The sequence below is a fragment of the Dipodomys ordii genome, unplaced genomic scaffold (genome assembly GCF_000151885.1).
Source record: "Dipodomys ordii isolate 6190 unplaced genomic scaffold, Dord_2.0 Scaffold83, whole genome shotgun sequence".
NCBI lineage: Eukaryota > Metazoa > Chordata > Mammalia > Rodentia > Heteromyidae > Dipodomys > Dipodomys ordii.
This window is the reverse complement of record NW_012267299.1, coordinates 2,602,973-2,626,144: the sequence shown is the minus strand read 5'-3', so window position 1 is coordinate 2,626,144 and position 23,172 is coordinate 2,602,973. Positions and strand designations below refer to the sequence as shown.

The 23,172-nt window shown below is 43.7% G+C and overlaps 1 protein-coding gene across 1 annotated transcript in view; it reads right to left on the bottom strand.

Annotated features, from left to right (window-relative positions):
• The window catches only part of Sv2c (synaptic vesicle glycoprotein 2C), a 139,548-nt gene extending 124,640 nt beyond the window's left edge, over nucleotides 1–14,908 (bottom strand). Inside the window, exons 1-2 of the mRNA XM_013025245.1 lie at nucleotides 14,872–14,908; nucleotides 13,330–13,334 (exon numbers count right to left, since the gene is read on the bottom strand). The gene's annotated coding sequence lies outside the window, so the exon portion shown is untranslated. The remainder of the gene's footprint in view (nucleotides 1–13,329; nucleotides 13,335–14,871) is intronic.
• Nucleotides 14,909–23,172: the final 8,264 nt, after the last annotated feature.

The following is a 23,172-nucleotide window of genomic DNA, read 5'->3' as shown; positions in this document are numbered from 1 at the left end:
ATTATGTGAAAAGTGATGGAGTCCTGGCCTGTGGCTATGATAAAAACTACACAGCCAATGTCCCCAGAGCACAGCCGGCACTTGCTGGGAGCCCTGAAAATCTTGCTTGTCTTTTTTCCTCTTCTTCCTTTTTTCTAACCCATTAGTTTAGGTTTTGTTTTGATTTTTGTTTCTGCAGTATTGGAATTGAACTCAAGGCCTCAAGTACTCTGCCATTTCAGATATACCACCAGCACTTTTGCTTTTAGTCTGCATTTCAGATAGGGTCTCACACTAATTTTGCTGGAGCTGGCCTTGGTTTGCAATCCTCCTACCTCTCTGTCTCCTCAGTTACTGTATTTACAAGTATATGTTATCATACTCAGTTTGCGACATTGTTTTCAAAAGAACTGTCCAAATTATCTCCATAAATTAACCAAAAATATTCTTTCTTTTGTCCAGAGTGAAAATATACATTATATTCTACCTCTATATTTTGACAATTTAATGAGATTTCTAATAAATATTGATATGTAAATGCAATTTCATTACCACAAAACTGTTAGTATGTCTTAATGATAATAAATTTTATTACAAGTCTTAGCAAAATGTAACCTTTACAAAACATAGACTGTCTTGTTCAAGGTTTTACCTCCAGCAACTGGAGCGGTGCCCTGCGCTTAGTAGATAGGTAGTAAATCCACATAGCAGATGGCTTTACAGAATGAATACAGAAAAACATTTCATCTCTCTGAAGTAATAAAACTGGTTCTCCCTAACTGATAAATCCAGCTCAAGGCTCTCCTATACCCTGTACCTAGATTTCAAATTCATCTTCCTAAATGTGCAATTCTGATCAATGTAAGTTCGACTCAACTCGAACTTGAACTTGTGCACCTGATTATTGAGGCTCCTGGCCTCACTCAGCTCAGTCAGCCACTGTCCCTGTCCTGGTCCTCATACAACCTGTCTCCCAGATTAACAGTACCCAGGTGCATTCTACTTCTGTACCCACTTACAAAACTCCCTTTTCTTCAATAACCTGCATCTCCCTATGTTTGTCTGATAAGACCTAACTGCCCTTTGAGCCATATCTCTAAAGTCACGTTTAAAGGCTTCTTTAGTCGGGTGCTGGTGGTTCATGCCCATAATCCTAGCTACTCAGGAGGCTGAGATCTGGGAATTGCAGTTCAAAGCCAGCCCAGGCAGGAAAGTCAGTGAGACTCTTATTTCCAAGTAAATACCAGAAAACAAAAGTAAAGCTATGGTTCAAAGTGATAGATGGCTAGCCTTGAGCAAAAGAGCAAAAGAGCTAGGGACAGCACCCAGGCCCCGAGTTCAAGAACCATGACCACCACCACCAAAAAAGGTTTCTTTAATTTTTATTAGCATATGTTAATTGCACACAGTAAGGGATATCATTATGACACCCATACACATAATTTATTTTGTATTCATGCCCTCTTCTATTCTTTCTTATTTATTTATCCCTTTCCCCTTCCCTATCTACCTTCCAAGGATCTGACATTCTAAACAGTGCCCTTACACTTTTGTCTTCTTCCCCCCCCCAAATTCCACATGAGAAAGAACATATGATACTTGTCTTTATGGGATTAGCTTGTTTCACATGACAGATGATCTGCAGTTCCATCCACTTTACTGCAAATGGCACGATTCCATTCACCATGGATGAGCACGCACTCTGTAGATGTCCCACGTGTTCTTTATCCATTCCCCCAACGATGGGCCTAAGCTGATTCCATAATTTGGATTTTGCTACTTAAGTCCATGGTCCTGAACTGGGGCATGTTTTCTGTACATTGCCCCGACTTCCACTATGGGGACATGTGACAATGTTTTGAGACATTTCTGGTTATAACTACTGATTGGAAAAGTACTAGACATTTAGTAAGCAGAGGCCAGAATGCTGTTTATCATCCCATCAAGCACAGAAAAGCCCTCCCAAACAAAAACTGATCTGGTACCAAGTGTTAGTGGCACAGAGACTGAGAATCTGTCTTAAGTAAATGTCCTACAGCAGCCTTCATGCCTTCATGAAATGCTGGAGGGGCTTTTTTCCTGCTGTGTATATCAGTTGCCTGAGCCTTCCAGCCCAGGTCTGTACATTTCTGGCAATCATAAACTGCATTCCATCACCCATATCATTTTTCCTAAAGAGCATGGCATATCCCTTGCTCAAGAGAGATGACTGAAGTCGATCTTTCTCTCTTCCTTGCAATCGTTCTCTCTCTTTTCCTCCTCTTCCTAGGGACTTACTATAGTTTAGGCTGTCTTAGAACTCACTATGTAGCCCAGGAGGGGGCAAACCTTCAACCCCTGTCTCAACTTCCCTAGTGCCAGGACTATAGATGTGATTTCAATTGATTAAAATTTCTATTACATTAAAATATGTCAGTTATTTACTTAAGTATATTTCCTCCTAGTCCATTAAGAAGAGAAGAAGAGGAAAGAATAGTATTTTGTACATTTACCCTTTAATACTTAAAAAATATAGTCATTAAATCACCTCACTGTCTTGTTAGATAAACTACAGACCTTTTGTGGTCTCATAGGAATGAGTATAATAAGCAGGGCAATCACAGGTGCTAAATGTATTAATTGAAGTTTTGATTATACACTATGAAGCATAGCTGTAGCTTATAAGCGAATAAGCAAGTAAATAACTAAGATTGACCTCTAGTTGATGCAAAGGTAACTGTATGTGAACCAGGCAGGACTGAAAAATAAATTTCATGATTTATCTAAAGCTCTTTCTTTTCCTGTTGGTCTAATATTTGACAAAGCTAACAACCTTTGCTAATTTTATGGTTAACTGACATTATAAATGTTGACAAAGCATTTTGAAAATGAAATATTATGGACATTTTGCTGACAGAGATGTGCCTTAATGACCTTGAATGTATTTTTAAAAAGTCAAGTAAGAGCCAAAAAAATACATCTGATCACCAATTCCCAGTTGCATTACTTCTGAGGCCTAAGAAATCTCCTGGCCTAGGGAACACACATACAGGCACACATCAGTTCGTAGAATAAGAGTTAGCATTCTGAATGAGAAATTCATCTTGGCATAAAGAAGGGAAACCAGGTATGATAAGAACTGATCTCAGTCCCTCTCACTGTTACTAGAAGGTGAGATCAAGTTCCTTGACTGAATCTCATGGTCTTCAGGCTAAGGCCAAGCTCCATGGTTGGCCTGAGAAGCTGATACTGCAAGAAGCTAGACATCTTGATTTCCAATGCTGTCAATCAAAGATACAGGGAAAATTGTTATAAAGACAGTCTTGTGTTGTCATATGTCAGCCAGACCCAAAACCGTGGTTAGTCATCCTGTCAGGGAGAGAAAAAACTCTTCCAAGCAGAAAAGCACAATGAATGTGACCAGAAGACTCCGAGAAGGGATTTAATTATGTCAGAATTTCCCAAGTGAAGATGTCATCATCCATCAGCACCAGCAAGAGGAAAGGAAAAGAAAGGAGAAGAGAAGGGGGGAAGGGAATGGAGGTGAGGAGGGAGGGGAAGAGAGTGGGGGAGGAGGAAAGGGGAGTGGAGAAGGAGAGGGGAAGGAGGGAGAGGGAAAAAGGGGAGGGGAGCAAAACAACAGGAGCTTCAGTACAAGTATTTAAAAACATCACTAGGAACCTCAAAGGCTCAAGTATGTACTTTACCACATTTAGAATTTTTTAATTATCTTTAAGTAGTTATACAAAAGTTTTCAATTCAACATGTGTTTTGTGAGTACGTTGCATCTTGATCAGTGTCACCTCTTTCATCATATTGTAATTTGGAACCAAAAAGCCCTCAAAAAACAGATCATATTCTTGATTTTAGATTTCATGATAATATGTCCTGTGTGTGTCATGTGTATGGTAATGATATAAAAAAATACTTCTGGTAATAAGTAAAACCTTTCTCTAATCTAGCAGATCAAGGATCATATGAGCTGTTATTTTCCATCTTACTTGAAAACCTTATTAAGTGTAATTTTAGGGTACACTAAATGTAAGTAACAAAGCAACCAATGTACAGTAATAAAATAATAATATATAATGTGGAAATAATGACATGGGAATTTGTTACTCAAATTGATATTAAATAAATTACTTATCCATTGCAAAACATTGCTTTAATCTTGGCCTGGATTTATACATCTCACGTTTAATTATATTAATTACCGTTCTTTTTCCACAGGCTTGCTGGAAAGTGGATATGAACCTTTACAGGGCTTTTGTTTGATTATTTGGGTTTTCTTTGCAATTACTGCCTTTGAATATAATCAAAGCTTCTTGTACACACACATCTGTATCCCAAAAGGCCACATCGCTAATGAATGTTTGGAAAACAATTAGCTGTAATGTTTTTATCAATAAATAAAGAGTGTTCTGCCCTCACAATAACATCTCCTGCACATGCAGATAAAGAATGAAATGGCCTTATCGATATTTCAAACATACGTTAACAACAAAAAAAAGCACAAAGAAAGGCATCTCTTATTCAGTCCTGGATCACTCTTCCAATGTCTTCTAATTTACTCGTTCTGAATTATCCTTAAATCAGTTTAACTTGATAGGAAAATATTCATAGCCTTCAGTTCATCTTTTGTAAAAATCTCTTCTGGAAGCAAGTCCGAGGCTCCCTCGCTCCCCTACCTCCATCCCTATCCCACCAAAAACCAAACAACAACAAGGTAGAGGAAGTCACAGGAATCATCTCCAAGTATAACAGAATTGTTTAAAAAGCGTTTGGAAGAAGGCACCAGATTGACTGGCAGTACCTCTATTGTTGGAGCAACCATCTTTAAACACATTTGTTCTTTCCCTGTATACAAGCTCCTAGTCTTAGTCATCATTAAGCAAAACTTAGAGCCACACACAAAACAAAAACAAAAACCCTCGATCCTTTCAGGGCCCAAAGCTTCCATAGTGCTTGGGTTTCAGGTGAGCCTCAGAGCTAGACATGACAAAGGTGTTGATTCCCTGCAGACATGCCCTTTCTGCAGGCAGGATCAAGAACTCTCCACAAGCAAGGCCAGACACAGTGCTGAGATGGAAGGGCTCTCTGCGACAAACTGTCTCCTTCCACCCTCAAGTCTAACCCAAGTTACTACATTCAAAAGAACCTAAAGCCACACACAATGTCTACTACTAACACACATTTTATACTACCCTATCAAACAATACTTGTAGAAAAAATAATCTACCTCTGCACAAAAGTTTAAAATGCTAGTATAAGACCCTAGCAATCAAAATAAGAAAAAAAAAGATACCCTAATGACAAAAACTAAAGAAGAAATAGTGATAAATTATGTTTTAAAATATAGAAATGTTTTAGAGTAACAACTCTCAAATGCAAATGAAATCCAGACTGCTTGTATCTAAGTGTAGAATCACCATGAATGCAACAAACACCAACTAGACTAATGCAAGTATCTTATTACCAGCTTAATTTCATTTGACTAAAAAAGTCAAATAAGTAGAAAGAACTATTTTACGTAAATACACGCAAGGGGACTGGAAAGTTGTACCGCCTGGGAGGCAGGGGACCTGTCCTCCATATGTAGACCTCTGGTCGGTGGAATGTGGGCTGGGTGAGCTTACACAAATGAAGGTCACTATGATGTCAGTAGGTGATAGAAATCTTCTGGGACCATTGAACAGACATGCCACCTTCACCTGCTGAAATATCATTATGCAGCACATGACTGTGATTTTATTGAGGATCAGAAAAATTGATGTTATTGCAACTTAGGTCACCTTACCTACATTATTGCCTGGCAAAGTGAAAAACCACTAGTGATTTTTTAGCCAAAAGAAGCTTGCTATTTGGGCTGGGAATGTGGCTTAAGGGAGTGCTTGCTTAACATGCATGAAACCCTGCATTCAATTCCTCAGTACCACATCAGCAGAAAAAGCTGGAAGGGGTACTGTGGCTCAAGTGGTAGAGTGCTAGCCTTGAGCAAATGAAGCTCAGAGACAGTGCCCAGGAGCTGAGTTCAAACCCCAGGACTAGCAAAAAAAAAAGTTTAATATTTACAAATGTCTGAGATGTAACATCACAGGGGAACCTTAAAATTAATAGATCCAAAACTAATATTTGTTCATTGTAGAAACTCAGACAATTCGGAAATACATAGTAAAAGTGTAAGATTCTCACCATTCTACCCTCAAAAGACACAGTTTGTACTTTATTTCTGTAGACATACCTAAAGGGAGAGATGAAAAGGTATTCTAGGGAAGAGTTCAGCTCACGTGAAGAGATTTGAGACCAACTTCTATTTCCTAAAATAATAGACTTGCATCAAGGGGACAATAGACAGTACAGAACACTGTGTCACTCAAAGTGTGTCCACCAGTCCCCTGCACACTCTAATCTCTCCAACGATAATAAGTTACCACATATATCCAGGTGCTGGTAGCTCACATCTGTAATCCTAGCTACTCAAGAAGCTGAGATCTCAGGATTGTGGTTCAAAGCTAGCCCAGGCAAGAAAATCTGTGAGAATTATCTCCAATTAACCATCAAAAAGCCAGAAGTGGGGCTGTGGCTCAAGTTGTAGACTGCCAACCTTAAGTGTAAAATCTAAGGGACAGTGCCCAGGCTCTGAATTTTTGCACCAGGACCAACACACACACAAAATGTTACCACAAGGATGCCAAGACATTCTGGTATATTGGAGGCAGGTTAGGCAACATGGTATTGTTATGGTTTCAGGGACTCCTGTAAGGCAACAATGACTCCGAGAAATAACAAGGTCGCTCAAGCAGGTTGAAACTGTGTAAGTAGGATTGAAGCAGAATTAGAGGAATGAGTGTGCATGCTACTGTTGGTCTTGATTTCTACCTCGACCCTTATGTGGCTATAAATTGATCATAAATGATCATCATTATACTTGAATTACTTCTTTCTTCAACACAGCCAGTAATGAGTTTAAGGTGCATTAAGTTACTATATTTTTAATTATAACCTACCGTCATGTGTGGGTCATGTGTGAGGGCCCCATAAGACTGAAGCCATGGAGTACCAGAAGGTTACTTACAAACAAAAGTGCATAAGCCAAGAGAAAAAGAAAACCTAGCATGCTGACATTAAAATGAGTGTATTTTGGGAGAGGCTAGACAGAGCTTGAAATGGCAAAGTGGGTCACCTTCTCTACCCACTGCCAAAGCACATGGCTAGTTTCTGCTGCAGAGACTCCCAGGCCGCATGACTCTGCTGACTAATTTAAAGCCAAGAACAAGACATCTCCAATATTTCTCTTCAGAAAATTTCCAGACTTATTTTTTTGGGGGTGGGGGTCTGGTTGTGGGGCCTGAACTCTGGGCCTGGGCGCTGTCTCTCAGCTCTTCAGCTCAAGGCTAGTGCTCTACCACTTGAGCCACAGTGCCACTTCTGGCTTTTTTCTTTTTGCTTATGTGGTGCTGAGGAATTGAACCTAGGGCCTCAGGCATGCAAGGCAAGCGCTCTACCACTGAGCCACTTTCCCAGCCCCAATTTCCAGCCTTAATGACTATATTTTGTGTGAATTTACAGATGTTGAAACCTGAATATTGAGGAGAGCATCTGGAAAATCAAGCGAGCCACTGGCTTTTCTAGAATTCCCACAAAGGTGGACCAGGAACTCAAAGCTCCCCTAACTCAGCAATCACAGGAGTGAGATGGGGAGAGAAGAGCCACAATGTCATCTGAGAGAATAAGAGACTCCGAGTGGTTTTCCACAAGCTCCTCATCCCCCTCCAACAATCACTCACTCTATGGTTGGAAGCAGGGGAAGGCAGGCACAGTGTAAGGAAAAGAACATCAGACGAGGTGGCTGATGGCTTAGTTTAGTTGATCATAAGCCATATGTCCTGAAAATATCACAAGAGCCCCGAGGAATGATCATGAGAAGTGTAGGTCATCATGAAGACTGAATAGGCACATGCAGTCCACATATATGATCGGTATATTCATATATAAAGGTAATTAGTATGCATATTGGTATGTATAGAGTTAATCAGGACCTGCTACATAATTATCAGGGCCCAAAGTAAAAGACAAATGTGGAACCCCTTGTTCAAAGAATTTCAGGAGGTGACAGAGCATGAGACAAAGCACAGGGCCCTTTTAAATAAATGTGAGGCCATGTGTGACTGCATGGAATGATGGCCTAGGAACTTGGTCCTGGGTGCTGCATGTCTACCAAGTGCTTTTTGGTGTTTCCAGACCATCAAAAGAAAAAAAGCCCTGGAATATTCTCTTTTTTTACAAGACAATGTGGGAGAAAAGACATCTTTTAAATTACTATCTATGACTGTCTATGGGTAACATGATTTATATATATATATATATATATATATATATATATATATATACATATTCCCTGTGTGATCTTCATACATAGTCCTAAAAAGTGAACTAAAAATCATCTTTTGCCAGCTGAAAAAGTCCCAGAGAGATCAAGAAGCCTGGTCACATTACATCATTTCCTCATTTTTTTCCTCCCATTAGTCACTTAGTTATTTGACAATATTTATTGAGCTCTTACTGTACTCCAAGTACTATTTTAGACACTAAGAACAAAACATAAGACAAACGCAACCTATCCTCAATCCTGTCTTTTATGTCTGTAGTTTAGTGAGGAGAAACCACCATTGATAACCAAGATAAGGATTCAAATATTTTTTTCTTTTTTGTGATTGTTTCTAACATATTTATAAGATGATTTCTTTGTTGCTTTGTATGTCCCTCCCCCACAGTATAACCCCTGCTTTCATTGTATTTGATGTTGGTATACTTTGTGGAGGGGAAGGGAAAAAGCAAATTGTTTAAATAGGAATACAGGTGGACTCATTGCAACAATGAGATGTACAAGATGTTATGTCAAAAACAAACTTTACAACTTTGGGGGGGCACAGGGGGGAAAGGAGATGGGAAGGGATGGGAAGGGGAAACAAAGGAGGAGGCAGCAATGCTTGATAAGAAGTGTACTCATTACCTTACTCATGCAATTGTAACTCCTCTGTATGGTACTTTCACAATAAAAAAAAGAAAGAAAGAAAATGTACTCATTACCCTACTCATGTAACTGTAACCACTTTGTATAGTATTTTTACAAAAAATATATATGGATAAAAAGAAAAAGACAGAAAGATATGACAAAGTCAAAACTATGAAGTTTCTGAACAAGATTGGCAGATTCAGCAAACAAAAATGTAGGATGCTCAAATAAATTTAAATGTCAAATAAACATCAACCGATGTTTCAGTATAGTCAGGTCTGTTATGGTTGAATGAACTTAATAATAAATTAAGTTCAACATGATTATTATGATATTATGATCACTTTTCAGGGATGGTGTTCCATGCCAACAGGACCTTTGTAATGCATAACTAAATCCTCCTAAGTCTCAGGATATATTTGACTGCCTCTGTGATTCTGTGATAATACTATGGTTCAAAGTGATAACATTAAGGGGGGGTAGGGCTTTGGAGGGAGGGGGTTAAAGCAAGAAGGCTCCACCACCCCTAAAGTGAGCAGTCAATGCCTTGGAAGAGAAGTGCCTTCTCCCTCTGCAATGTGAGCACTTCTAGGAGAAAGACCTTCACTCGCTGAACATGGAATCTGATGGTGGCTTGACTTGGATTTCCCAGCTTGTAGAACTGTGAGCAGTAAATTTCTGTTGCTTATGAATTCCTTCACTCTTGCTACAACAGCCTAAATGGACCATGACATTGTCCCATGCAATATCTGGAGCATATATAGGCTAAAAGTAATTTCATTGTTTACTAAATGGTTAACCCAACTGTTCTGTATTGCCTCTCATATCTTCATTTCCAGATTAAGGGAATTCTAGCCCCACATCAGCACTGTGAAGGCTTCTCCACAAAGGAAAACCAGGACTGGATCTGAAGAACACAGTAGCTAATCTAGCAGCAGTAAGGTTGGGAAGACTGACAGTTTGGAGGTGGCCTGGGGACTCTGCAAAGCAAAATGAGGCTCCAGAAGGGAACAGAGTTCAGGCCACAGCCCATGCTCTGAAGCCATGCTACGGTGTTGGCATGACCTGTCACTAAAACGTTCCCTCTGCCCATACCCTTCCCTTCTTTAACATCATCTATATGACTGTCTTCCCTGCCTCACTCACTCCTCCTGTGACTTTTACTGAAAAGGTTACTCTTCATGTCTTCACCCACTTATATGTGATTCTTCTAAGGGCTTCTAGTGGGCCCTCAATAGATATTAAAGAGAACAACATAGCTTAGAACTATGTTTTGGACTATGATGGTTAACTTGATTAGACTGAGAAATACCTAGAAGATTGGTAAAGCATGCCTCTGAGGGCATTTCTGAGGCTGTTTCTAGAGGTGATTAGATCATGAGGACTCTGCCCTACTGTGAATGGTTTAATCCTCTTTTGGGTTCATAATATGATGGCATTATTGGGAAGGGGTGAAGGATGGTGGGTGAGGTCTAGTTGGAGCTGTGCACCCGAGAGCTAAAACTCTTGCCTGGCTCCTCCCTGTATCCCCTCTCTCTACTTCCTGTTCTCAATGAGGCATAGCACTCTTTCGCAGGATCCTGTCACTGTAACTTCTGTCCATGCACATGTGATCAAGTGACCATGTATTGAAGCCTCTAAAAACATGAGCCAAAGTAAACCTTTCCCACTATGAGGTTTCTGTCAGGTATATCTGGCTACAGCAGTCATGAAAGCAACACATGGGTCCTGCCATGCAGTCCAATGCTAGTTCAAGAGCCCTTGCAGGCATGATCCCTGTTTGGTAGTGAATAATAAATGGCTGGGGCCACCCATGGAGCCACTGACTTGAATATCTAGGATGGGACTCAGAAATCTCCACTGGAACAACTTCACCAGTATGATATACATGACAGTTTGAGATTTGTTCATCAACTTAGCTATTCTAGGATTCTAATTTAATAAGTTTTTCAAATAGTAGCAAACAATAAGGAAAAACACTTGGTCTCTTTGTCATAAATCTCACTGTATTTTTGACTTGTCTGTCAGAAGCCCAAAGTTGTCAGAAGGATGAAGCCCATAATTATACTGTCCAGTCTGAATCTTTACTCTATATACTGGCTCTAGAGAGGAGATATAGCAAGCATGATATGCACCAGGTAGTCAACCAAAAACATTTAGAATGTCATGTCAGCTTGATTTTACTATCTGCTTTCTATTATGCTGAAATTAAATTTTTTAACTTTGGTACCCAGTGGCTAACACCTATAATCCTAGCTAGTCAGGAAGCTGAGATCTGAGGATCACAGTTTGAAGCTAGCCTGGGCAGGAAAGTCTGTAAGATTCTTGTTTCCAAGTAACTACCAAAAAGTCAGAATGTAGGTGTGGTAAATTGCCAGCCTTGCTAGAGGACAGCACCCAGGCCCTGAAGTTAAGCCCCAGTAGAAAAAGAAACCCACAAGATTTTATGAAAATTTTTTTAAGTTTTGAAAATTGATTTAATCAAATATTAGGCTATCCATAGTCTTAATGGTATAATACAAAATCTAATAGATCATTTCACCTATAATAACAGAGCCAAGAGTTCCATGTAAAATTTCAACATGAGTAAATAAAAATGCTACTTATACCCTACTTATACACAAAGTTCAAATATAAAATAAACACCATATACTTCTCTATCTATTAAGGTAAAAGAAGATCAGAACTAGAAAGGACCAAACCATCTGATCCTTTTTATGTTACTCAATTCTTCCCAACAGCAGAAGCCATTGAAATTTGCAGCAACTGCTGTCTGGCTCTAATTACAAGGAAGTGTTTGAATTAAAAACTAATGATGTCTTTATGACCATTAAGATTATATATTTGAGCAAGAATTAAACTACTGACTTTATCCCACTGCTATTCTTAGCTTCCTCACATAAAGGCACTACTAATTCTATCTATCCTGGCTGCTCTATTATGAAGAAACCAGGAGAGAAAAGCAAATATTAAAAACAGTGTAGTGATGTTGTACCAACATTGATGGAGGCCAAGGGCAGAGATCTGCCTCTCCCAGCTAATAAACAGACCTAATGTAAATGGACAGTGAGACCCTGTCAGACAGAAACCTCATCTGCACTGGAAGAAGCAGTACACTATCAAATTATAGTTTTTCTCTAGGTAGAGCTGCAAAGGATAACCAGGGCATGTTCACTGCTCACACCAATGTACCATTATGGATGGGAAAATAAAAAACAACTGAGGGAGCCTAAGGAGGCTTGTTGATGACTCAGATGCATTTATTCATAAAGCATGCCATCAACACATTTGTGTAAGAGTAAGAGTAACCTCAATGATAAAACATGGATTTCTGGTACTTATCACCTGATATGCTGCATGTTATGATGCCTTTCCCATAAACCTTGTGAATCAGAGAAGTGTATCTTGTTCCCTGAAGTCTCTTCCACCCTTAAGGAATATAATAGTGGTGATAAGAAGCTGAATTTTAACCCAAGCTTTCAGGGGGAAAAGTTGGTCCTACCAGAGAAGCCACTTTCATTGTCAATGGGTCAATGAATTGGATTTCTTTACTATGTCACCAGAACCACTCCGGTTTCTCTCTCGTAGCCTTTGATATTATAGGAGAGTGTCAGGGGAAAGTCTATTGTCTGCATTTGTTGTCATTGAAGGCCACGTTTCATTAAAGAAACAATGCTGGGGAAAGCCCATGATTTTGTAAAAGATAACATTGTCTTTTTTCTTCTCTTAAAGAGACTTCATTTCATAATATTTTCCCTCCATAGAAAATTTCCATTTCCCAACTTTTCTGAGAAGATCTCATCCTCAACACAATTCTGGAAGGCAACAGAAGCTGCTCAGTTAATTTTTAAAATTATTTTTAATGTTTCTCACTCAAAGATGATAGACCGAATTATCAAGAATTTTTTTCCTTATCTCTGGATTTCTCCATAACTGCTTTCTGCCTCCCCCTTTCTATGCCTCCTCTTTTCCCTTTATTCCTTTGGCCGCACACCTTGGACATAGTCCAAGTCAGTGAAAACCAGTAGAAAAGACTGTCATTTTTCTCTCCAGAAAATCAAGGAATACACTGTCCGTAGTGTTTTTAACACGCATTTTTAGGCTACAAAAGAGGAAGGTGGTGCATCATTTTGTAAGCCATTCTCAACCCCCTTTGGACAGGTCTCTGCCCTAAAGCCCAGAAGAATGGTGAAGGAAAGGACTTGAACTACAGAACTTCACCAAAGCCCAATGCTGAGGCTTTCCTCCTGAAAACCTGCCCGGGGGTCAGAGGCCTTTCTGAAGCTGCCACTGCTATAGAAAAATGAGGGAACCCTTAAAAGATTAACGCCACGATGTCCTGCAGGATTGAGGACAAGAACTGCACGCAAATACGACTTTCAGCGCTGACAATCAGCAAAGTAGGAAGGGAGCGCGCGTTCAGCCAGGGAGAAACCATCAGGGCATCCCAGCCGTGGTGCCTTAAAAGATGCCCCATCTCTACTGCCTCTCTCCCCCCCCCCCAACCTCCCCTCCCCATTTCCTACCCCCCCTCCCGCCCCCAGGGGATCCCTGGTCACTGCAGCGCCTTCCCCGCACCGGCACTGCGACGCACTGCGGAGTCGCTGGCCCGCCCTGCCGGGCTTTCCTAGCAGCCCAGCTCTGCCTGCAGCTTTCCCCGCAGTCGGCCGGCCCACGTCTCCTCCCACTGGGCGTCCCCCTCCCCCAGGGCTGCCGTCCGCTGGGGTGCGCAGCCGGGCATCCATCACCCCAGAGCCTTTGACGCACGCGAGCACACGAGCTCCCAGACTGAGACGGTCGCCCACCCTCCCTCCCTCCCTCCCTCCGCACCCGCCCCTCCTCGGGCTGCATTTGCATCACTGGCAGGCGTAGTGGGTGACGCGAGCGCCCCCCCCCCACTCCCGGCGCATCCCGCCGGTCCCTCCAGCCCCGGTGACTCAGCTCCTCCCCCTCCACCCCCGCCACCCCCTCCCCCGCCGCGCGTGGGCGAGTGAGGTCCCCGCGTGCCCGGCTGGGGCATCTGCTGGGGCGTGCGGGTGTCTCTCCAAGCCAAGTTCATCTAGGTCTTCTGCACGCGGGCCCCACCACCGACTGGCAGAAAAGTATGGTGGGTGGGTTCCCCGGAGCGGGGAGGGAAAGGCCGCCCAGAGAAGATGCCAGGTGGGCTGGCTCGTGGCCTCCGTCTGATCTCCTCCCCACCTCGAACCCCCTCTCGGGGTGCCAGGCGGAGCTCCCCACTCCGGAGCGCCCCGTGGGAGGGTGGTGAGGACCGCGGGTGGGGTGGTGGGGAGCGAGGCGGGCTCCTACAAAGAGCCGCGGCCCCGCGGGCTTCCCGGCTCTCCGCCGTCCCTCCCATCGGGTTTCAGTGCACGAGTTTGGAAATTCTCGGCGTTTCCTTCGGGCTTCCGCAGCGTCGACCGCGGCTCGCTGGGCTCCCCGGAGCCCCTCGGAAAAGTTGAGCCGCAGGCTGCGAGCAGAGCGCGGGTCCGGCGGTCAGCAGGGGCTCTGGGCAGTCTGCTTTGAATCCGCTTTCCTCCCCGGGCCCCTCGGAACCCCGCGGGAAGCAGCGTGGAGACCCCCGCGTCCCAGCCGCTGCCCACCTGCCATCCCTGGAGAAGCCCCGGATACAGTGCCCCGCGTCCTCCGACCTACCCCCAGCCCACCCCGGGGTGGAGGCGGGAAGAATCCACCGGCCCGGTCGGAGCGCCCCCCCCCACACACTGGCCAGCCTCCCCCAGCGATCTGCAGCCGCTTTCCCGGGGCCAAACCCAGCAAAGTTGCGCTTCTGCACGGTTGCAAAAAGTTCCCCAGGCTACAACGCCGGGGCCTCGAGGCCAGGGAGGGAAATCCGGCGGGGCGCATAGCCTCCGGGCTGCTATGGGGACCCCCGTACTCACCGCTCCAGCCGCCAGGGACCCCCCTGCCCCTGGGTGGTGTCGGCACTGCGGCCGCGGTGGCCGTCGCGCGGGCCGGTCGCGCTGGCTTCCCCGAGCCGCCTCCGTCTGCCACTCTCCCCTGCAGCGCGCGGAGTGGTGACTCCTCCGAGCGTGGCGGCCGAGGGGAGGGGAGGGGCGGGGCGGGAAAGTGGCTCCGGGCTGGCACGCTGCGGTCCCCCCTCCCGTGCTGCAGTGCAGGGCGGGGGTGTGGCGAGAGTACACGCTGTGCGGGGAGGGAGTCACGGCGCGGGGGAGCAGGGCACCGCGCGCGCCTCGCTACTTGCTTGGGGGAAGTCGCGGGGCTGAGGTGCCGCCGTGGCGTGGCACACGGCGTGGCAGAGCCACTGCAGGTGTTTGGGGGAGCAGTCGGGGCTCCAACTTTATGGCAAGGAGGAGAGGGAGAGGGGTGCCAGCCCTGAATCAGTCACGGGGGGTGGGGGGAGACAACTGTGCGCGCGCACTGAGCCACGCCCCGGGTCAGATCCAGCCAAACACCAGAAAAGGATGACTGCGGGACTCAGCTAGTGGCGGGCGCGGGTGCGGGTAAGGGGATGCCGCTCGTTTCTGGGCCTGAGCCTGACTTGCTAACTTTGACTTGGCTTTCAGGACACCTCCAGGCAGGACTAAGTTGACCATCCCCACCCCCCACCCCGCCTCCCCACGTTGACTTAGAAGGCTAGAGAAAACTTGGGGTACAGCAGTGGCAGAAGGAAAGGAACATCACTGGATGCCTGGGGGCTTCCCACGAACCAGGTAGGGGCAGGCAGCTGGACTCAGAGCAGTTACTAGAAATGGCGTCTTAGGGAAAACTACTCAGTATTCAAAAAAAAAGGAAAGAAAAAGAAAAGAGAGAGGGCTAGGTGGGAAAGGAAAGGAAAAAGGGAAGTCAGAAGGATTTTGCTGTGTTCTTTTACATGCACCCCCTTTTCTAACGTGCTGGACACCCCAACTTGGATTTTCTCATTCCAAAGCGCTCTCAGCCTGGGCGACCCAAACTCACCAGCGGGTGGAGGCCACACCCAAGCCCGGTGCACACCTGCCCGGTCCAGGCACCAGAGGGCGTCGTCTCCCTCCCGCCCCCGCCCCTGCCACCCACCCGGGAGGCAGCCAGGAAGTCCCGACCCGGCTGGCTCCAGGCTCACTAGGAACCCACGCGTGGTGGAAAGTGGCTGCACCGGCGCGTGCCTTTCCCGCAATCATTACTCCTGTAGTGTGGACTCCCCAGACAAAGCCAGCGCGGCGCCAGCATAGGCTGCAGTGGGTGGAACTCACACACAGTCTCTGAGCAAATGTGAAAACACATCTGCACCACGGAATAGATGGGCGAAGGCGGGGCTGCGCACATAGGGATGTGAGCGCTGGAAAGGACGAGCTAGCAGACGTCCACGGACTTCAGTCCCCAGCCCAGAGAGGCTGGTGGTCCACCCTAGACGGGTGCTGTGATCCAGCTTGCTGGCTAGGTTTTGTGCTGCTTCACAGGAGGCTCTGGAGAGGAGAACATGGAGAAAGCCTGCTGTTGCCTTCGTTAGTTCTTTGCTATTTACCACCAAGTGTGGTGGTAAGTGGTCAGGCGATGCAAACATTGTTGTCATCTGCACTCCGTGGATTCTTCTTTATGTGTTTTCTTATTTCATAAATATTGGGGCTAAAATGCCTGTGCTGTTATCATATAATTGTAAAGAAATTATATGACTCTACGAGGGTACTTGTGAATTAGCATTGCAAAAAAAGTGATTTAAAAAAAAAACACATAAATCTCATATTGATCCCTCACATCCAATGCAAACAACAGTAAATAAGAGTTTCTACAGACTCAGGTACCCTGAAGGAGATGGTGCTTGACTGGAGGATCGTTGCTATGTCCAAATAATCTATTTGGAACTTCTGCTACTGTGAGTCATTAATCATCAGTCCTTTTCTATCAGATATGGTGCTGCTAATCTCCTTTACTCTGCAGCAAGGTTTTTTAAGATCAACAAAACAAATGGAAAATTGAAGCATCTCTCCTTCCTTTCAGGTTCTTATTTTTAGTAAGCTAGTCAATTCTTGCAAGATTTTGTCCACTTAATTGTAAATGTGCAGCTGTTGGATTAGCTTGTACATTTGGTGGTAGGGGTTCTTATTGATGGTGAAGACCCACCTACCGCAGCAGTAGGTAAGTCTTCTTGGTGGGCTTCTTAATTTCTTTTTTTTCTTTCCAGGACTGAGGACCGAATCCAGGGCCTTGCACGCGCCGGGCAGGCGCCCTTCCGCTGGGCTAAACCCCCAGCCCCGTGCTTCTTAATTTCTAACTCAATAACACCAGGCTTCAACCACCATCTTCCTTCTGTAATTCTAGGAACTGCAAATCCAGACTTCTGACTCCCACAGCAAAGTGTGGTCCATACTTTTCCACAAGGCCCTATGCTTTAGGGGTTTGCCTCATTATATGTTGTCTGTTACATGCTTCTTTCTAGTGATTGGTGTCAGCGTGGAGATACTAAACAATCCTATAAAACACAAAAGGAAGACTTGTAAAGAGCTTTGGGGACAGGATTGATACCAATGCAAACCTGAAAATAGAAATGAAGAAAAGAAGTCCCATTTCTGTCCTTTGATATTATGCTGCCTGAATGTGACCTATACAACTTCACCAAAGGTCATTATAATATTATATAATATAAGTCAATATAAGTATAATCACAGAAGTGAGATGATCTAATGAAAAAAAATAAAGGCTATAAAAAAAAACTAATGAATTTTGGAGAAGTGGAGCTGGAACCTGGTATGAACAGCCCTCCTTCTGCTGTGTGGTCATAAATTTCCTTTTTTTTGGCCAATCCTGGGGCTTGAACTCAGAGCCTGGGCTCTGTCCCTGAGCCTCTCTGTGCTCAAGGCTAGCGTTCTACCACTTAAGCCACAGCGCCACTTTAGGCTTTTTCTGCTTATATGATACTGAGGAATCGAACTCAGAGCTTTATGCTTGCCAGGCAAGCACTCTACCACTAAGCCACATTCCCAACCCATAAATTTCCTTTTTATACTTATACTCCTTCAGTCCTATCGGAGTATCTGGCACTCAGTACATATTCTGCAAACATTCCCTGATGTGAGTGGAACCATGTGTCAAGTTCCTTTGAGTAGAGAAAATAAGAAGGGGGTCTCCATATGTCAAATCCCACAAGTCCAGCATAGTTCCTGGATCATAGATAGTATTTGACATACTGCGGAAAGCCAGTATGCCTTCAGGATCTTAGAAAGCAAAAGAGAACCTTTAGGAGTTTAGATGGCTAGAAATGAGAATAATTAGCTTAGTAAAAACCCCAAGTCCTAGAAGAATCTTTCTGCTCAAATGGACAAGGAAGAAGTTGACTTCATAAGGTCAGAAAAAGGGAATCTGAAGAGGCTCCAGACTCCTCTGTTAGATCGGAGGGGAAGGCACTGTGTCATTTAGGAACATATGCAGGGGTAGAGATGGAAGTCTTGGGTGGAGGGAATCCCATAAAAAGACTTTCTTGGTAGAAAGATAATATCTGGATTTTTTTCTTATTAAAAAGAAAAGAGAACAGGGTTCTGGTGGCTAACACTTGTAATCCTAGCTATTCAGGAGGCCGAGAGCTGAAGATTATTGTTCAGACCCAGCCTGGGCAGAAAAGTGCATGAAACATTTTTCTCCACATAACCATCTAAAAACCAGAAGTAGAGCTGTGGCTCAAAGTAGTAGAGCACTAGCATTGAGCACAAAAGCTCAGGGACAGCACCTGGGCCCTGAGTCAACCCCAGGCCCGACAATGTGAGAGACAGACAGAGAAATGGAAAGAGACAGAAAGAGAGGGACAGACACACAGACACACAGAGACAGATAGGTGAATTTTAGAAAACTTCAAGCTGTTCATGGCTGAACCCTGGTTGTCTCTTGGAGAATATAATTTTTTTCTTCTGTGTACTTTGGTCTACATATCTAGAACTTTGTCACCCTGTCAATTGTCTAGCTTTAGTGCATGTGGCTAATGATGTATGTATGTAGAGGATGTCTTGAGGTCTCAGTCTTAGGAAGAGGAGTCCCTGATACCTGACTCATGGAATCATGTCACATGACACTTGGTCTTGAAATAGCCAGAAGAATTATGGCTGTGAGTAGATAAATTGCTACCCCAAGGATCTCAGTGATTGCACAATAACTGACTTAGAATAATAGACAAACCTCATCTGTCTAACCATATGAGCCTTTGCCTCCAGAAGAAGCATTGAACTGTGGCCTGGACGGCTGAACCAGTTTGTGGCCACGCAGGGCTTGCACACTGGGGCCATGACTATGCAACCAGAGAAGGGCAGGAACTAACGGCTAAGGATTTCAGTGTCCTCACTGTGGAGCGGTGTGTGTGTGTGTATGTGTGCGTGCGCGTGCGTGCACGTGTGTGTGCTTGCGCGTGTGCCTGTCCTGGGGCTAAAACTCTGGGCCTGGTCACTGTCCCTGAGCTCCTTTTGCTCAAGGCTAGCACTCTACCACTTGAGCCACAGTGCTACTTCCAGCTTTTTCTGTGATTAATTGGAGATAAGAGTCTCATGGACGTTCCTGCACCAGCTGACTTCAAACCATGATCCTCAGATCTCAGCCTCTTGAGTAGCCAGGATTACAGCCACCGGTACCTAGCTTGTGGAAAGTCAATTCTAATGAATGTTCTATACAATCTCCATATAATGTAAGGGTCTTAAGGCAGATGGAGCCCAATACCGACTGAAATCACTGGCTTATAGAGTTATCACTTAGGACTTTGTTCCCTTCTCTGTCTAATGTTCCCTCCTGTGGAATCATTTCCCCAGGGAACTGCAGGTACTCAAATCCTAAGCTTATATCAACCAATCTGCCATATGAAGTGCCTGTAATCTGGCTCCAGGTTTGGCTTCTTTTCTGCCCATTATGCCAACATTTCCCATCTAAACCTTACCTTAGATATTCTAGACCATCAAAGATTCACCAAGTTTCTCTAATCTGGGCAGTTATTCATGTTATTATATCTATTGTCTAAAACACCAATTGCCATTTTCTCTCCTGTCCCTTGGCCAACCATTCTAGGCAAAAATGTCCTTAATGCCACACTCTGCTGGCTCTTAGGCTCAACGGTATAGACAGCTCCCATCACTTACCAGCTTGTTATGAATAATCCTGTCTCATTTCCTGTAGCACCAAAGTCTATGAGGACAAGGACATCAGATCTTGAACAATGTTAAATCCCACAAACTCTTCACTCACCACACATTGCATATGAGAGGTGCTAAATGCCTTTCAAATAATTGTTCAAATATTTAACTAATCAACATTGCTTCTTGAACTTTGTTTTCTAAAATATGGATGTTTTCAAGGAAGTTTCCATATGAAGGATTCACAGATTTATAGTTTTCAAACTTACTTGGAAAACTAAAGCACTGACAATTTCCTGAGACATTTCCTACATTTGTGTAGTTTTCTTTGGATTTAGGTAAAAGGAAAAATGAGCTGAGCACCGGTGTCTCATGCCAGTAATCCTCACTACACAGGAGGCTGAGATCTGAGGATCATGGTTCAAAGCCAGCTCAGGGGAAAAGCCATGAAATTCTTATCTCCAATAAACCACCAGAAAACTGGAAGTGGTACTGTGGCTCAAGTGGTAGAGCACTAGCCTTGAGCTGAAGAGCTGAGGGACAGTGCTCAGTCCCAGAGTTCAAGCCCCATGACTGACAAAAAAAAAAAAAGGAAAATGGCTCCTTTGTGACTAAAGTAATCTCTCTAAACTTTTTTGAGGTCTTGTTTTCCTTCAATAACTTCTGCTGCCACTGTAAGTGCAACAGAAAATGTATGAATCATCTGTATCCAAATGATTTATAGCTCAAATCTGAATATTCCCACTGGGTCTTCTTTGTTTTCTCTGGTTGATTTTCCTTTTTAACATTCTATCACATGTCTATTAATGCCTTGAGTTCTATTACATTATTTTCCTGTTAAAGGGAAAATTTTTGTTTTCATGTTTAGAATTTGTCTTGTATGATCTTTCTGCTCTAAATAGTGTTCTAACCTTTAGCCTTTCTATTTTAATAAGAGCCACCCTCATTTTCCTATATGATTTAGCTATTAAAATATGCATGTAGTAAGCTCTTGGGAAGTTGGGCTCAGTTCTATTTTTAGCATGATCTGAAGATATTGATGCTGACCAACTTTTAGGTCATAAATGGCTTCCTATTTTAAGAAGCAGCAGCACTGTGAATGTTAATGATGGAAACATTTTTATTAATAGTTCACCTGATTTGTTTTCTCCTTTTCTACCTTTAGATAAAGAAAGCTGTTCCTTGCTAATAAAAGTATTTAAGGAGGCAACAATGCTTGGTAAGAAATGTACTCATTACCTTGTCCATGTAACTGTAACCCCTCTGTACAGCATTTTTACAATAAAAATCACACAAAAAGTATTTAAAAATACTATCCTTCCCCACCCATACTACCCTCAACCCCATGACAAGGTTTCTGGCATCCTAATAACTATTTTTTGAATAACAATACATCCTAAGTGGATATTAAATCTTCCATGAGCTCATTTGTATATAAATTGGCCCAGAGGTTCTTTTATATGGCACTTGAGAGGTCAAGTGAAGCTTAATATCTCTTTCTCAATGTATTACCAGGGTTTTGCTACAAATCCTAAGGAGGTAGCTTTTTACCTCTATAAGTGATATATAGTCAAATCCGGCTCATGCTAGGCTATTGTCAACTCCAAGAAAGGGAGCTGGAAGTCTATTGTGTGTTAGGTTTAAGCTATAGTTTGCCTGCATTTGTATAAAAAGTTCTGTGTTTGGGCTACAGACCACTTGCTGGCTCTCAGAAGTGTAGGGGAAGAAGCTTCTATACTGTGCATTTACTCACAGGAAGTGGTGTCTTATCACTAATGAGGACCTCGAAGTTTGGGAGGAGCTCTATCTTGTCTCTCTGGCTAACTACCTCAGATGGTGTCTTAAGCTCTATAAACTCATTTCTAAATAAGCTGCTCATCTCTGAAATGACCTAGCTTGTATTTCTGGGGATGTAGGTACAGGGACATTTTAGCAAAGCAGGAAGTGCTGCAGGATTTCCATAGAAAAGCACATTCTTAAAACAGATTTTTAAGAGCACTCCTTCTGGCTGTGCTAGAGACAATGGGAAGTAGCAGAGAACATTCCCTACTATTTCCTAGAATGATCAGTTGAGATTTTCTTAGCAAATCCAGACTGGTGAAGACAGAGACCACAGAGATCAGTTTCCATGAAGTACCAGAATGTGGCCAGAACATGGCACATATGCCAAAAGTCACCTTTGTAAAATACAACTTCCAAAGCCTCTTCCAATTTACCTTATTTCCAGAATAAGACAAGGCTCAGGACTCACAATGGCCCAGTGAGGTTGTGGATGGAATGAGGAGCAGGGGGCTCAGGGGTCAGTGCAGATGGGTGGCACTCTCAGAGGTATGTAGTGAGACCTTAGAGTCCCAGAAAAAACAGAGGTCAGGGTCGATTTAGGGGAGAAGAGACTGGAACTGCCATCACACACACACACACACACACACACACACTCACACACACACACACCACTGAGATTGGGATGATTGTGGTTTCAGGTGAGCCTGGGCAGAAAAGTCCCTGGGACTCCATCTCAATAGAGAATAGCTGGACAGAGTAGCACCTGTCTGCATCCTATCAATGGCACAAAGCTTCAGATAGGCAGATTATAGTCCGGGTGCATGATCCTGTCTCAATAATGACCAGCACAGCTAGGCTTAAGTCTCTGATCCCAGCTATTTGGGAGATGGAGGTCAGAGGATCCTAATTTGAAGCTAGTGCAGGCATTGAAGTTGGTGAGACTCCATCTCGACCAATGGCTGAGTACAGTAGCATGCATCTGTCATCCCTAGCAACATAGATCACAGCTCAGACTAGCCTGGACAAAAGGCAAGACATTATCTCAAAAATAATGAATACAAAAGGGGCTGCAAGTAGGCCTCAAGTAGCAGACTGTCTTCCTAGCAAGCGTGAGGCCCAGAGTTCAATACCCCAATATCACAATCAATCAATCAATCAATAAGAAGCAGACTACAGGACTGGGGGCATAGCTCACTGGTAGAGTCCCCACCTTCTACATATAAGGTTCTGAGTTCAAACCCAAGTACTTCTAAATAATAAATAAGAAGGATGTGTAGCAAATGGAATGGTAAGCCAGGGTACTTGACTGGCATGCCTGCCAGGACCGTGGGGAATGAATGTGAGGATGGAGGGAAGGGC